This window comes from Meriones unguiculatus, chromosome 1, assembly GCF_030254825.1.
Source record: "Meriones unguiculatus strain TT.TT164.6M chromosome 1, Bangor_MerUng_6.1, whole genome shotgun sequence".
Lineage (NCBI taxonomy): Eukaryota > Metazoa > Chordata > Mammalia > Rodentia > Muridae > Meriones > Meriones unguiculatus.
In genome coordinates, this window is record NC_083349.1 from 27248889 (window position 1) to 27265465 (window position 16577).

Here is a 16577-nt window from a genome sequence, read left to right on the forward strand (position 1 = left end):
GTGAGGTGACCCAAGCCCAGAAAGACAGAGTCTCTCTCATATGTGGATTCTAGCTTTTCATCTTTTGTTGTGTGTGCTTAAATCTGGAGTACATGTGGAAGCCAGGAAACTACAATCAGGTCACTGGGATAAGTGCATTAAGGGAGGAAAAGTAGCAAAATGAATGTAAAAGGGAACTACTGGGGGCAGAAATGTTCGAGCATGGAGCTAGGTAAGGGTAGGGAGTGAGAAGGTGGTCAAAGCTTAACCAGAATAAAGAATGCTTGAAAAAACTGTATAGAAGCCAATGGTTTTCCAACCCAAGAAATAAAATTAATTAATGGGGACAGTAGAACACAGGCGGCTTGAAAGGAGAAGAGGGGAATGCTTAAGGTTAAAAGTTTAGGTGAGGCTAGGGCTACTGGGGAGAGAACAAGGCAGCGGTGGGTTAACCAAAACTCAGGATACATCAAGAAGCCTAATGGAAACCCACTAGTTTCTAAGCTAGGTTTTAGAACATAATAAGCGTAAAAAGAAAAATTTGAACAGAAGTACTAAGCATGGGTGGAGAACTATTCCCAAAGTCATGAGTTATTAAATGAAAATCTCAGTGCCAGGCACAAGCTATCTCCCTCAGAGTTGCTAGTCAGCAAGGCTCCAGAGATACCCAAAACAACACAAAAAAGTGGCAGGCTATTGCCACTACTCTTGGCTCCCAACAGAACTAGATGATAAGACATAACCGAAATGGGTGTTGGGAGGGAGGGGAGCTCTATTGCTAAAGATGTTGCTCATGCTTGTAGGAATGTAAACAAAATGTACTATCTTTTCTATCAAAGGGTTAAATTAGTCAAAACTCTATTTCAGAAACTAAAGAGACCCACTTAGCAAAATTTCAAATTCCTCTGCGCCAGCACTTCTTGATATCAAAACATATGCTCAAGTTTCATCTCTCCCTAGGAACTGTGCTGTTCCATATGTTAGAATGTGAAGCCTAGCTCAGACCACTCAGAGTGAGGCAAGAAACCATTTACATTAGGAACAAAAACCCAGCAGGACCCACACACACATTCTGGGTGCATGTGTTTGCTTAAGGGCAGCTAGGCAATTAGTAAAATGCTTGAGGGCTCACGTTTGGATCCCAAGAACCTGTGGATTGTAAAACCAGGGTGCAGTGGCATGTGTCTGTAAACCAGCAGCAGAGACTAGCAGATCTCTGACGCTCACTGGGGAGCCAGTCTAGCTGCTTCAAGAGAGACCCTGTCTCAAGGTGGACAGCCCAAGGAGGATAACCAACACTGACCTCTGTCTGCATAAACCAGCTCAAACCGCCTGCTCCTCGCCACTTCACACCAGACCCTAAAAAGCTAACCTGTAGGTAATTTTTTTCTCCCACTAGGTTACATCCTTAAGGGATAGCACTGTTTGTCTTCTGTATTTAAGAAAGTGGCAAATCATACGTGAACATGCAAACACACACAGGAAATTGCCCATGATAAAAATGGCAAATGTCACTCTGTATTAATTCTATATTTTATTCTGCATTTATTAAGTTTGTAACATTTTACTTTATTCTTCGACATTTTTATACATTTGTACATGTTGCTCATATCCATCCACCCCTACCATTAAAAAGTTCCTCATAGTGCCTCCAACCCCGTCTCACTTCATGTCTTATTTTGTTTAATTGTAATTAATAACCCCAAGTCCAATTAGTGCAGCTAATATGCTGGGGGGGGAGGGGCACTGGGGCATGGGCAACCTTCCAGAAGAAAGAGAAGTGACTCTCTCCCTCAGCAGCCACCAACTTCAAACTGCTCCTGTGCTGGGGGTGAGACCTCGGGAGCCCCTCCCATACATGCCAGAATTTTGATTGACTTCATCTTGTGCACAACTCTTGAGCTCCAGGGCTCTGCTATCTGGAGCAGATCCTGTAAAACCTAAGGCCCTGGTTTTATCCATCCCAAATCCAAGTCATCCCTCAGCCCTGTTTTGTTTTTTGAGACAGTGTCTTATGTACGCTCCGGCCACCATTTCCGGAGAACTGGGATTGCAGGCACGCACAGACACCACGCCTTGTTTGCGAGTACATCTCTGGGGCATTCTGCATATCCAGGGTTGGGCAATGATCACCGCTCTGCATCTCTAGAATGCTGTCATGGGCAACAGAATTCTATGCCTATTAAGCAGCAGCTCCCTTTCTAAGCCCTCTCATCCTGTGTAATACCTCTACTCTTATTCCTGCATATTTTAATTTTTCATTTTCTAGTGCTTCCTATAAGCAACATCATAGTTATCTGCCTTTTGTATCTTGTTTCACTAAGAAAAATATGTTAAGGGTTTATTAATGTTGTAACATGTGATGAAATATCCATACTTTTTAATTCTTAATAACTAATTCCATTGTATACATATATCATAATATGTTTTTTCATTCATCTGGTGTTAATGAAGGAACATGATTTTCCAGCCCCAAGGGAAGGCCAGTGCAGTGACTCCGTGAAGCCACTTGAGGGCGCATAGGGACCACGAGGCCGGCACTCTAGCAAGGGCTGTTGGTGGAAGAGGAACCAAAAGCCTAGTTTTGCACATACTAAGTAAGGACAGAATCCCGCGCGTGCAAAGCAAGCTGGCCGTGTCTGGACGTGGACCAGAGAGGTAACCGGTCTTTCAAATCTGTCAATTGAATTCAGCTGGAGGAAAGAGGCTCGGAGAAGCCACCCCTGTAATCCTCATCCACCACCACCACCACCACCCCCAAAAATGGAAAGACTCCACCGACCACCCACAGCTTTCCTGCAAGCTGTCGCCCAGGAGCCGCCCACACACAGGGAGCTCAGAGAGGAGGGTGGGGGAGTGAATCCACCGAGGACTGAGCTTGATTCCTGCCTTTCCCCAGCAACCATGCTGTGGCTAAACTGTGGCTTGCACGTTTCACAGATAGGGAATGGGAGCTTGGTGCTGTCAATACAGTGTCCAGAGGAAATGCAACAGGCAAGGTCTGAATGCCGTCCAAGGGGCTCATGTCAACTTCTCCAAGCTCAGTACCTGAATTTCTCTGTGATGTGGGTCTTGGGCCTCGTTATTCCCCACTTTATCACAGAATGGTATATGGCCCTTGAGACTGATCCGCAGGGCCTCTGATAATGTCACCAGAGCTTGCTCTGGCTATTTCTTTGGCAGCCACCTCACATTGACCAGAATTTCCACTAGTGTAAACCCGTCAGTGCTGGTACTGAGACAGCTCACACACACACACACACACACACACACACACACATACTGCATGCCTGTGCAGCTGGGTCTTTGGATCTGAGTGCAGGAACTGACATTTATCCCTGTCAAATTCATCTTGTTCATTCATCTGACAAACATTTGTTCAGTACCCACGCAGTACCAGGTGCTGGTACTGAAATGAGAGACAAGTCCCCTGCCCTTAAGACATTCCCACTGACTTCAATCACGTCACTAGCCACCAGTTACTAAGGACCTACCCTGTGCCAGGAACACAAGGCTAGTATCATAACCATGAGCTGTCTCGTGGCCCCTCACAACCCTGCAGTGTAGGCAGCATTGTCTGTATTTTGCAGACGGGAAAGCTGAGATCCAGAAAGCTTATGTGGGCTGGGGAGATGGCTAACTTGGTAAGATGCCTTCTATGCAAGCATGAGGACCTGAGTTCAGGTCTCCAACACCCACATAAAAAGCTGGGCACCGCTGTGCTGAAGGAAGCAGAGATAAGCGAATTCCTGAGACTCACTGGCAAGCCAGCCTAGCTGAATATCTGAGCTTCAGGTTCAATGAAAGACCTTGATTCAAAAAAAAAAGAGGGGGCTGGGGAGATGGCTCGACAATTAAGAGCACTTGCTTTTACAGAGGACCTGGGTTCAAGTTCCAGCATCTATGTGGCAACTCACATCCATAACAACACTGTGGTTTACATAGGGGAAAAATGTTCACATACATAAACAAATCTTTTTTTTTTTTTTTTCAAATGAATAAAGGTGAAGAGTGATTAAAGAAAGACACCTGTGTTTATCAGTAGTTTTGTCAATTTGACACAAAAGGGAGAGAAAAAATGCCTCCATAAGCCTCGTCTGTAAGCAAGTCTGTTGGGCATTTTCTTGGTTAATGGTTGATATGGGAAATCCTAGCCGGTCAGGGGTGGTGCCACCATGGGCAGGTGGTCCTGAGCTGTATAAAAGCAGGCTGAGCAAGCCATAGAAAGCAAGCCAGTAAGCAGCATTGCTCGTGACCCCTGCTTCAGCTCCTGCCTCCAGGTGTCCTGCCTTGGGTTCCTGTCCTGATTTCTGGTAAACAATGGACTACAACTAAGGAAACCTTTTCCTCCCCAAGTTGCTTCTGGCCATGATGCTTATCACAGCAAAAGAACTCAAATTAAGAACACACATACACACACACACACACACACACACACACGCATGCACACACACAAATACACACACTTATGTGACAGGCAGGCAGTAGAAGCGGCTCAGTAGCAGGGCACACGCCTGGGCTCTATCGCCATCTCTGAAAAAGAAAAATGTTAACTGACTTGTGGGAAGTGATATTGCAACACAGTGGCAGCACTCAACCCTCCCATTGCTTTGGTGTCTGCTTCTCTCCTCCCACTTAGACACCCTCTCTCCCAGCTTTGGGTTGGCACCAAACTCAATAAAGCTTACTTATCTGAAATTTCATCAACAGTGTTGAAGAAACCAGGGTGAACTCAGAGCCCTGAAGTGGACTATCAGGCTGATACCCCGTCTACGGTGATAGACTCTGCATCTTTAGCTATGGAAATTCACTAAGCCGGATGCCATGTGGTGTTCTACCACCCTCAGCCCCAGTTTCAGATGCCCTTCTTTGTTCGAGCATCTGTGGGTCTGGACCCCATTGCCAAGTCCTCCGCATGTAGACTCCAAGTTTTGTCTGGCCCTTGCCTTCATCATGGTCAAGTCGCTTCTCCTGAGCCACCTCACAAAGACCCCCTGCCTTTCCAAAAGGGAAACCTGAAGCCTAGGGACAATTGAGTTGGTTCAGAACATCTTTTCTAGCATCTATGGCATCTTCCCTTTGATACCATCTGCTGCCGGCTCATCTTTATCACTCAGCTCCTCTTTCACTGATTTCGCTGAGGGAGACCCACTGCGGAGTAAGCCTGTGCACTAGCCTCCGGCAAAAAAGAAAGCAGGCTGGGAAAACACGCTGTTTGTTGGGGGAGGAGAACTGTCAGTAAACTTCAAGCTTCCAGTCAGGACCAAAGATGCAAGGACCCGGAGAACCACCACAGGAAATGAGCTTACCACCACACAGCGCTCACAGAAGCACCCACCCTTCTCATAGCCCTTTGGAGCCGAAGCCACTGTCGCTGTGCCCGTTTTCACACCTGAGAACGCTAAGACTCTGCTAAGACTGCATTCTAAAAACCACCCAGGGGCTTCCTGGCCCCCAAAAGGATGACAGAGGACTGGGTTCTGCTACAGTGGTACTCCACAGGAAAGGGAGGTGACTGCAATCTTAAGAAGACTTTCAGAACGTTGTCTAAAAGCCTCCCACTGAGTCTTTTGTCCCCAGAGCATTTCTATTAAACATGAAACCACCAGATTCCTGTCATGAAACTGAACAGTGACATGTATGCCAGAGCCAGACCCTGCCTTCACAGCCTTACAGCCCACAGGAGGAAGGCCGCTGACAAGAAAACACATGACTTCAGGCATCCACGGATGCTCTAAAGATGCTGTAGCACACAAAAAGAGGGAGGTAAGGGCTGCACCAGCCTGGTCTGGGAAGGCCTCTCTCTAAGGAAGTGACATTTAAGGAGCTGGCCTTGGGACCAAAGAATACGAAGATGCCAAGAAGGAGAGTATGCAGTGCCAAATCTACCCATCCCCACTGTGGTTGGCATCCCGGAGTGAATTCAAGACCTCAGAGAGAATGGAAGTATGCGGGAAGGTGTCTCTAGGGGGTCTACCACCTGGTTCCTGTTCCCTCCCTTTTCCTTCTGTGGCTTTGTGAGCCCCCAAAGCGATGTTGCATCTTCTTCATTCTCCTGTCCATTTCTTCAATGCTCATTTCTTCAGAAATCCCAGCCCAGATGCTGGATAAATATTTAATCAGGTCATAATTATACCTAACAAGATAAAACTATCCCACGTACCACCAAAAATACGTTATAAATTTAGCCAGATCATCATTACACCTAACACAATATGGGTGTCGCCCGCACAACCGCAGATGTGTTATAAATTTCAGAAAACATGGCACTGTGCCTTGAGAGACATTCTTTCAGCATCTCAAACCTAAATATGATAACCGCTGAGATTCTCTTAATTGGTGTTACATTACTCAGTAAAGAAGCTGAGGGGCTGGAGAGATGGCTCCGTGATTAGAGCACCTGTCGCTTTTGCAGAGGACGCAGGTTCAGTCTCCAGCACCCACGTGAAGGCTCACAGCCATCCTAACTCCAATCCTGGGGGATCTGATGACTTCTGACTTCTGTGGGCGGCGTACATACAGTGTACAGATACATACATGCGTACACAAAACACTCATACGGATGAAATTTTTAAAAAATCTTTTATTTTAAAAAAGAAAAAGAAATTGAGGGAAGAAAACACAAATATCTGTTCAAATGCATTAAAGGATCTCCTACACTCTGGACATAACATTTCTTACCTCCATTTCAGAGAAGCAATCCAGTTTCCCCATGGTAATCTGGATCAACCACTCCTCCTAGCACTGTTATTCCTTTCTTAGCCTGTTGGCTTAAGGGCATCAGGAATCCAAAGTGGCCAGTGGGGGGAAGGGGCTCTGAGCTTCCAGTTCAATGGAATATTTGTTGTGTCTCCTGGCAGGAGTGCTCCCTGCTCTGGAACTAAATTTATAGACCAGTAGAACTTAAGGTCGTGGGAACAGGAAGCAAATTTTTTCCTAGTGGGTCACTGAGGGTGATAGTGAGTGGAAGTACTCCCTTGTCCACCCCTTGATTCTTGAACCTGTGAATACTGGCTATCTGAGAAACCATATCCCATCCTGGACAGTAAAGGATAACCCACCTCCTGCAGAACCCCGCCGCCGCTCTCCGGGTTGCTGCCACCTAACTGGCATTTTAACTGTCTCTTCAAAAGGCTACCCCTTCTATCTGTCAGCCAGCTCCTTCAGGATGGTGTAGAGTATGGTAGATTCCAGGACTGTGGGCCCACTGTCGCACTTCTCTGGCCGTGAAGTGAGTTTCTTGGTCAGAAGCAATGCTGTGTGGAATACCATGATGGTAGATAAGACATTCTGTAAGCCCGTGAGTGGTGATCTTGGCAGAAGCACTACATGCAGGAAAGACAAATGCATAACCAGAATAAGTATCTACTGCGATAACGTGGGGTACATGAACCGTGCCACCAGAAGAACTGGCATCGGACTGGCAAAGTGGAGCATGTTCAAACTCCAGAAATTTCAAACTTGAGATTTAAAATTTCATCCTGAGACAGGCAGGGAGGGGGTGGCTTCCTCCCTGTTTCCTGTGCCTGCCTCGGAGCGTGGAGCACATGAACCTAACCCCCAACCAGGTGGTCACTGGCAGCCAATCAAGTAGCAGGCACCTGGATATATATAGGGCATCACCAGCATGCCAGCCACAACCAATGGGAGATGCCCTCAAAGACCCCTCCTACTGCCCAAGGTTTATAAAGTCCCTGTTCACATGGAATAAACACCTCACCTATCTCACCAAAGATTTTCTGAGACTGGGGAAACACTCATACACGTGAAATTTTCTGAGACTGGCTGTTTCTCATCAAGCCGTTACACTTGGGAAAGTAGGGCTCCCCTTCCCTCTGAAGAATTCATCGCTGGACCCCTGGACTCGCCTGATCGTCAGACTCTTGTCTCGACCACCACAGCCAGTCACGGCCACCCCAGGAGCTGCCTCTGAAGATCACCAAGGCAGCAAGCTTCTGCAGTTTGTCAGCAAGCTGCCATCACCTTCAACTCTACCCGCTGCAAAGCCTATCTGCAGGAGCGGGGCTGCTAGCTGTTCCCCAAGCAGCCAGCCTATGCACCTAAGTCAGGTCCTGCTCCGCCCGGCTCGGTTTTGGAGCCTCAAGCTCTAGCGGTCACCAGACTTGGTGCCCGCAGCCCAGCTAAAAGAGCTGTGACACTATGATGTGTTGCAGAGAGGGTCTTTCTCTCCTGCATGCTAATCAAAGAGCTGTGATTCTTTGCGGGATAGAGGATCTTCTTCTCCCACACCCCGGCCGGACCGAAAATCGTGTAGCACGGGACCCCACTCTGCGCTCCATCCTTCTCAGCTCAGTTTGGCTGTGCCGGACACACTCCAGGGACAAGTGCATGCTTCCTCCCTCCCAACTCGGTGTCGGTGGCATCTAGGCACCCCAGGGAGAAGTGGACACACACAGTAAAGACAAAGCATAGCCCTTTTCATGGAGGAAGTGGTCCAATGTATTCAACCTGCCACCAGATCACTGGCTGGTCACCCCAGGGAATGCTGCCATATCTGGGGCTCAGGGTTGGTCTCTGCTCTTGACAGATCTGCACTCAAATGTGGCTGTAGTCTGGTTAGCTTTGGTGAGTGACAGTTCATGTTGTCAAGTCCACAAATAACTTCCATCTCTTCTACCACCATGGCCTCTTTATTCCTGGGATCACTGGGCAATGACAAGGCTGGCTGGGGAAAGAGGCTGACTATCCACAGAACGGGTCTTCCTATCTAGTTGATTACTGAACTCCTCCCCTGCTGAACTCACTTTTTGGTAAACTTTTACACAGGACAGAAGTATCTTCACATCCTTTGCCCATTTGGAGAGATCTGTCCACATACTTCTTCCCCAGATGTCTTCCTCACCAATTTTCCAGTCATGTTCTTTCCAAAGTCCCAGCCAATCCACAATTACGTGTCCATGAATCTTATCATGTCTGGAAACACTAAGTCCAATTGATGATCCAGTACCAAAGGTCAATATGACTCATGCCTCTGGAACATTCACTTTGCCTGTGCTGCCCATTACAGGCTAGATCACTGTGGACATTGGTGTGTCTGTGCTGCCCATTTCAACAACTATGAGCACCTTGCCTTTGACAATTCACTGCTGCCACCTGGCCTGCTACTTTGAGACCCAATTAAAGCCATTGCATTTAGTTCATCCAACTGAGCAGCAGTGTCTCCAACCCTAAGGTCTGGCACAAGAAAAAGGCTGACAGCAAAACTCTTCAAATGCGCTGCTACCCCCCTCACTATTTTGTGTTTTATTGGATTAATGAGGGGCATGTCTTCTGAGCCTTCACATTGTAAAGGATTGGATTTTGCACAGTGTACTCATCCTAGCATTGCAATTTCCCTGAGCCTTAAAATCCCTAATCAATATTGATACCAGGCACCCCCAACTCCTTTTCAGTAGGGCATCTTTTGACAAATGCTTCAGCCAGCCATTCAAACCAACTTTTGACACCTTTTAAACTGTGTGACTCCCATATTAAACTTAGAAACTCCACTGAGAGGGCCTATATTAATAAACTCAGCTTGATCTAGTTTTATGTTCCTTCCACCATTATCCCACGTATCTTCCCCAGACTTCTGCTTGAATGATTAGCAAACTCATTAAGCTCTTTAGAAGTGTAGTGCACCTCTGCATGGACTACACTTTCTATCTTCCCTCCATGAGCCTGATTATCCTTAAGTCTGATTGTAGGGCTAAAGGTAACTATTGCTGGGCCCTGAGGGATGTCAGTATTGTCTTGCCTGGATTTTTTTTTTTTTTTTCAGAGAAAGTCACTGCTGGTTTAGCAGACAATGAAGGATTAACTTCCTCAGTCAAAGGCAGAAAGGACAATATTTCAGGACGTGGGGGTGTTCGTCTATCTTCTGCTAAGGGTAGGGAGTCCACTTTCTGCAGGTGAGATAAACCCTTGAGAATCTGATGTTCAAAGTTCTCAGCTTCAGCCAGACACAGTGGCACACACCTGTAATCCGAGCACTCTAGGAGGCAGAGGTAGGCAGATCTGTGTGAGTTCAAGGCCAGCCTGGTCGACAAAAGTGAGTCCAAGACAGCCAAGACTACACAGAGAAATCCTGTCTCAAAAAACAAAACAAAACAAAGTTCTCAGCTTCAATGGGGTCCATACATCTCTATCCTAAGTTACAGGATCCCGTTCTGTACCCATTAACTTTTACTGCTAATACCATCTGCAGCTGTGAGCTGAATGTAAGCCAATGTTAAAACAAAGGCTTCAGTTTGACCTTCTGCAACTTGAGTTCCGTGGCTGCTGGAGAGAAGATCCTCTTCCAGGGCATACTTGGAAACCTTTAGATTTTATGCTCATTGGGAACCTGTCAGTTTTATCACTGAGCTCCTTGTTTTTCACTGTATGCTCAGATGCTAGAAGTTGGTTAACTTCATCATAGAGAACATTCATTTCCTCTGTTACTTTATCCAGAGATTATAGGAGCAACCAGCCAGCATCATCATCATTTTCCTTATTTTTCCAACATTTTCAAAAGTTTTGTATATAGAGTCACCAAACCTGTTGTCTCTCACAATTGATGGAAGGATAACCTAAAGCATTTTTTCTTTCTTTATTTATTTTTTATTAGTTACATTTTATTAGCTCTTTATCCCAGCTGTGTCCCGCTCCCTCATTCCCTCCCAAACCATCCCTCCCTCATCTCCTCCCTGCCCCTTTCCAAGTCCACTGATTGGGGAGGACCTCCTCCCCTTTCATTTGACCCTGTTTTATCAGGTATCTTCAGGACTGGCTGCAAAGTCCTCCTCTGTGGCCTAGCAGGACTGCTCCTCCCTTGGGGGGTGGGGAGGTCAAAGAGCCTGCCATTGAGTTCCTGTCAGAAATAGTCCCTGTTCCCCTTACTATGGGAAACCAATTGGTTACTGAGCTACCACCAGCTTCATCCAAGCAGAGGTTCTAGGTTATATCCATACATGGCCCTTGGTAGAGTGTCAGTCTCAGAAAAGACCCCTGTGCCCAGATATATGTGGTCCTTGTGGAGCTCCTATCCTTTCCACGTCATACAAACTCCCCCTTCTTTCCTATGGTTCCCTGCACTCTGCTAAAGGTTTGGTTATGAGTCCTAAAGCATTTCTTTCCTTAAGTTTGTAAAATAGTTCACACCATGGACTTTTGGTACTCTCCAGCAACTGTAGGTGTTAGAAAATCGGAAAGCCTATTTCAGACACTCTAAAAATTCATCCTTATTTCTTCAGTTGCTCTAGAATCATTTCTGGTACCAAAATGTGTAGGGAAATTTTAATCCAGCAACATGGCTTCTCTGATCACATTCAAAGACCTTCTAGGTCTGTGTGATCCTGCTGGAATGAAGACACACCCTTCGTACACACCTTTAATCCCAAACAATAAAGGTAAATTTAGTTTGTAGAAGGAAGCAGCCATGTTTGAAAATGATGTCTAATTGACAAGCAGAAAAAGTGACAAATCAGAGAAAGATTTGACAGCATAGGCTATGCCCAACTCTTGTGAGAACAAAGAAAAAGGAGAGGTGACTTAAAAGAGAGCAGCACAGAGAGATCAAGAGTAAGAGTGAGAGAGAGAGAGAGAGAGAGTTTTACAGAGACAGGTTGTAGAGAGAACAAGCTAGATGCAGATGAAGACAGATGAGCCAGAGAATGAGAAGGAGCCAGAAGATTAGAACAGAGTGCTAGAGTTAGTTTGAGGCCAAGCAGAGCAATTCAGTGAGAAACTGAGAAAAGCTAGATTGAATCAGCCAGCATTGAGAGGAATTTCAGCCAGAACCAGCCAGTTGAACCAGCCAGCCAGAATTCAGAAAGAGCTAGAAAGGGTGAGCTTATCAGCAGTAACTCTCAGAGGTTGAAAGCATTCTAAGCCTAGATTAGATTGTATGAAGACTAGAAACTTCCATGTTAGGCCTAGGTTAGCAGACAGAGGCAGTAAGCCTAAGAGATAACAATTATATCAGGAGAATATAAATTACTTTTACATCCAAAATCTGTAGTAGTCAGAGTTCTCTAGAAAAACAAAACTTAAAAAAAAAATTATATACATAGATTCTCTCTCTCTCTCTCTCTCTCTCTCTCTCTGTGTGTGTGTGTGTGTGTGTGTGTGTGTGTGTGTGTGTGATTTTATTAGAAAGGCTTAGAGGCTAATCTAACAATGGCTGCTACCAAACAAAGGTCAAAGAATCCAGTAGTTGTTCAGTCTGAGAAGCTGAATGTCACAGCCAATCTTTAGTATACACTGGAATCTCAAAGAAGAAGGCTCTAATGCCAGTGAAGAAATGGACTTGACATGGAGAGCAAGCAGGCAAAAAGAGCAAGCTTCCTTCTTTCACGTCCTTTATATAGGCTCCCGGCAAAAGGTGTGATCCAGATTAAAGGTGAATCTTCCTACCTCAAAAGATATGGACCAAAAATGGGTCTTCCCACTTCAAATGATTTAATTAAGAAAAAAAAATTTTTTTTAAATCCCTCATAGATGCATCCAACTGACTGGGGTTTAATTCCAGGTATAGTCAAGTTGACAAGCAGGAATGGCCATCACTGCCAGCAAGGAGGAGGCAAGTCTAAGGCAGTAGACAGTCCTACTTTCCTCTCCCAGGAACCACTTCATGGAGCCTGTGGCCCCCCACGAGTGATAGGAACAGAGAAGGCAACGGGATTCCAGAAGGTGGGAGGAAGGGTCGCCTACACAATTGGAAATTTTTCGCACAAAAAAGTCCAGATTTCAAGCTATTTTTAAAATATCTGAGGATCTGGCAACCCAAAGCCTGCATATCCCCATGGCAACAGCAGCTGGTGTGAAGCAGCAGCTACCCCCTTCAGACTGGACGTGTGCTTACAGCTCTTCATGGCCACATATGCACATTCATGCACACACACACACACTCTACAGCTCTCCATGGACACATACGCACACTCCATAGCAGCTCATCGCGGACAGACGAACACACACAGGCACACAAACACATGCTCACACACTCTACAGCTCTTCATGGATCTTTCTTTCTCTCTAGCTCTTTAAGGACACCTTCCCTTACAGAGAGAGAGAGAGAGAGAGAATATGTTGCCAACACCTGACCCACCCAATGTCTTCACATATCCTCTGCCCCTGAGCATTGAAGTCTGTCAACCCTAGCATAATACCTTTGATGAACAGAAAATTATGCTGGGGAAATTTAGACCATGGCATTTGTCCCATCATCTTGGAGCTAAATACCCCCGCCTGGGATCCCTCACTTGAGTTCTTTTTGTTACAATCATCATTTTTGTTTTTGGGTTACTGGTAGTTTTTCGATGTTATTTGTTATTTGCGATTTTTGAGGATTGTTTGGAGGGGGTGGGGGCGTTGTTTTGGTGTGGCTTGTTTGTCGTTTTTAAGACAGAGTCTCACTCTATAACCTAGGCTGGCCTCATCCTCCTGAGTGCTGGGACTACAGGTGTGTGACACTGGCACCAGGTCTCCCCCCCAGATCCTTACGGTGCTTGCCCAGTGTAGAATGGGGAAGCTCACTCCCTCCAAATCCATATAAAACTGCCCTGGACTCATCCTCCATCTTCAAGGAAGAAGTGCAGTTTGTGGTGTAAACCAGAAGGGGGGGACTCTCCCTGCCATTCCCTTGGAGCTGCCCATGAAGAGCCTTTCCTAGCCTTAGTCAGCCACCAGGCTCCTGTTGCCATAATATGATCTTGGATCCTGGAACCTGCCCTATGCCACCTGAGGTGACAGCTGAGGCCCAGGCTGCATGAGGGACTCAGGCAGAAGTGGCTGGGCCAGAGTCTGTTTAGTCCAGTTGACTAGGAAGATCTCAAGAGGCCCACTCACCGCAAAAGCCTGCCAGTCTGTGCCCCCTATGGCAGGCAGCACTCCTGCCCTCTAAGAACCTTTTCTTCCTTCTCTCATTCTATGAGGCCTCAGCTCCCCTGAGACCTGTTCCCTCAGACCTGATCCCCAATGTAAGTTCCATGTGTTTGGTTCTGTGGGTTTATATTATACACCTTAAATAAAACCCCAATAAAACTACAGCCCCATCTTACATTCAAGAAAACTAAGGCTTAAACAGGTGATTATCACTTGCTCAAGTCCAGCCAACAAAAGGTAGAGTCAATATCCACAACCAACCCTAGGAAAGTCTTCTTTCCTAGACTGTGGGCTGGGTCTTCACAAAGAAGAGGGAAGAGGAGTTGAGTTTTGGTGGTTTTGTTTGTTTGTTTTGTTTTATTTTTTGGTTTTTTTTAAATAATTTTTTTTTGGTTTTTATTTTTTTTAAGATTTATTTATTTATTATGTATACAATGTTCTCCCTGCATGTACACCTGCATGCCATTATAGATGCCATTATAGATGGTTGTGAGCCACCATGTGGTTCCTGGGAATTGAACTCAGGACCTCTGGAAGAGCAGCTGGTGCTCTTAACCCCTGAGCCATGTCTCCAAGCTGAGGAGTTGGGTTTTAAGGGCAGGAAACATCCTCTTACCCAGGCCCAGCATGAAGACACCCCACACAGATCATATGTTTTCTTGGAGCTACTCCGGGACAAGAACTGAATTTGGGGTCTCTAATAAGTTAGTGATTGATCCCAAGACTGAGAGGCTCCCATTCATCCACTTGAGAAATACAGATCCTGGCCCTTGGGAGCTGAGCCTTACCATCCTCATCTCTGAGCATTCTAAGCAGCCATGCAGGGGAAGGACACTCTCCTGCCTCAAACTCTTGAGAGGGGACAGACAGGATGGCAGCAGCTACTAGCAGCCAGCCTGGTAATGTCCTGGTCCTGAGGCCAAAGATAGAAGAGCAGAGGTTCTGCCCAAGTGAACTTATCCATTTCTCTTCTGTTCCCCACAGCCACCCTGGGCTCACTACTCTTCCCTTCCAACTCCACCTGTTAAACTCACCCTATCCAGTCATCAAAGCCTGGTGATGGTTCCTGCGCCTCCAGGCAGCCCATTTTGATCTAGTCCTCCAGCCTGGTCATCTTAGAGCTTGATCTCCTTTGTGATATAATTATTTCTGAAATGCTGTCCATTCAGAGAAGCACATTGGACATAAGCACAGCCACAGCATGGAAGCCACAGATATTCAAGCCATGGCTGGGTGGATGTGTGGTCAGAGAGTACATGGCCACAGAAAAGTCAGTGGGATCCCTACTTCCCCTTTTCAACAGCTCCCCTGCCTCAGGGAAATTAAGATTTAGAAAGGTGCCAAAGAAGCTGGAGATCCAGCCTGTGTTTTTTTACATTGGGCCTCAATTCTCCACCACACACCCAAATAAGATGAGGATAAAGGACTAGAGAATTTCTTGTATCCTTCTTGGTCATGGCACACCCTGCTGATGAGACCTGACAGATTACAGGGGAACCTGAGCTCAGCTTCAGCTTAAAGGAGACTGAAAGAACTGAAATAAAAAGGAAAAGGAAAAAGAGGGGGTGGGAGGAAAAATAGAAAGAAAAACCTATTTCCATTAAAAATTCATGAAGCATATAAGATTTCTTAAGTATCTAATTTCTTAAAAAAAAAAAGTCAATTTGAATGCATTGAATTTAGAATCAGGGAAGAGGCAGCCTGGGAGAAGACACCGAGAAGAGTGAATAAGAAAGGTGAAGGAGGTTCTCATTTTGGCTACCATCTCTCTCTCCCCTTTCATTGAAGCAACAACTCTGTTATATACTTTATGTAGAGATGTTATGTATCCAATATACTGTTGAATAAGAGGTTCTGATGCTTTTTTTTTTTTTCAAAGCCACTTAACTAATGAAGATAAAAGGCCCAGGAAGAAGTGATTTCTCCCAAGGTCACACAACTGCATCGTGCAACCCCCAATAGCCTTGATTAAGGGATCAGAAACCCAGGCACATCTGCTGGGGTTTGGAGGCACTGCCCGGATACAGAGGCCCCTCACTGGGCAGTTGGGCTATGTATACTCTGGCTCAACCCCAGCAGCCTGAGGGAAGTCTCCAGGCTCCTTTAAACAACATCCCACTGGGACAGGAACAGACGGACAACCCAGGCCAATTAGGAACCAGAAAATCTCTATGAGAGTGAACACCCAGAACGGGGGGTTAGCTGCAGCAGCCCAGCTTGCTGCAAGCCTCACAGTCAAAACCTTCCTAAAACAACCCCTTGGCATCCTTGGAGTATAATTTAATCTTCCTTTGATGACTCCAGATCTCACCCTGCCTCCGGCCACTCAGAGAACATCAATAATTGCTGAGTCCAGGTGGTAAGCAAAGAGGAGGGGCTGGAGCAGGGTTCATCAGCTGACCCTGCCCTGAGGTAGAGTTACAAGCTGGCAGGCACTTCAGCAGAAGGATCCCAGGACTAGCCTGGGGGTTAGATGCCACCTTTAAGAAAGGGGCTCAGGAGGAAAATGGGAGACCTCTACCAGAAAAACAACAGAGAACTCCAAGTGGGTCCTTCTCTGGCCCCCAGAGCAGGTGGGACAGCATATTTCCCGGGGTTTCAGGAAATAGCAACAGTAAGCCAAAAGCAAGCCAGTCGTGATTTAAAGGCACTGCAGGTAAGGCAACTTTGCTAGGGAAGAAGCAATGAACAATGCCCTGCAGACTTCATAGAAACCCAGAAGTGACAGTGCTTGT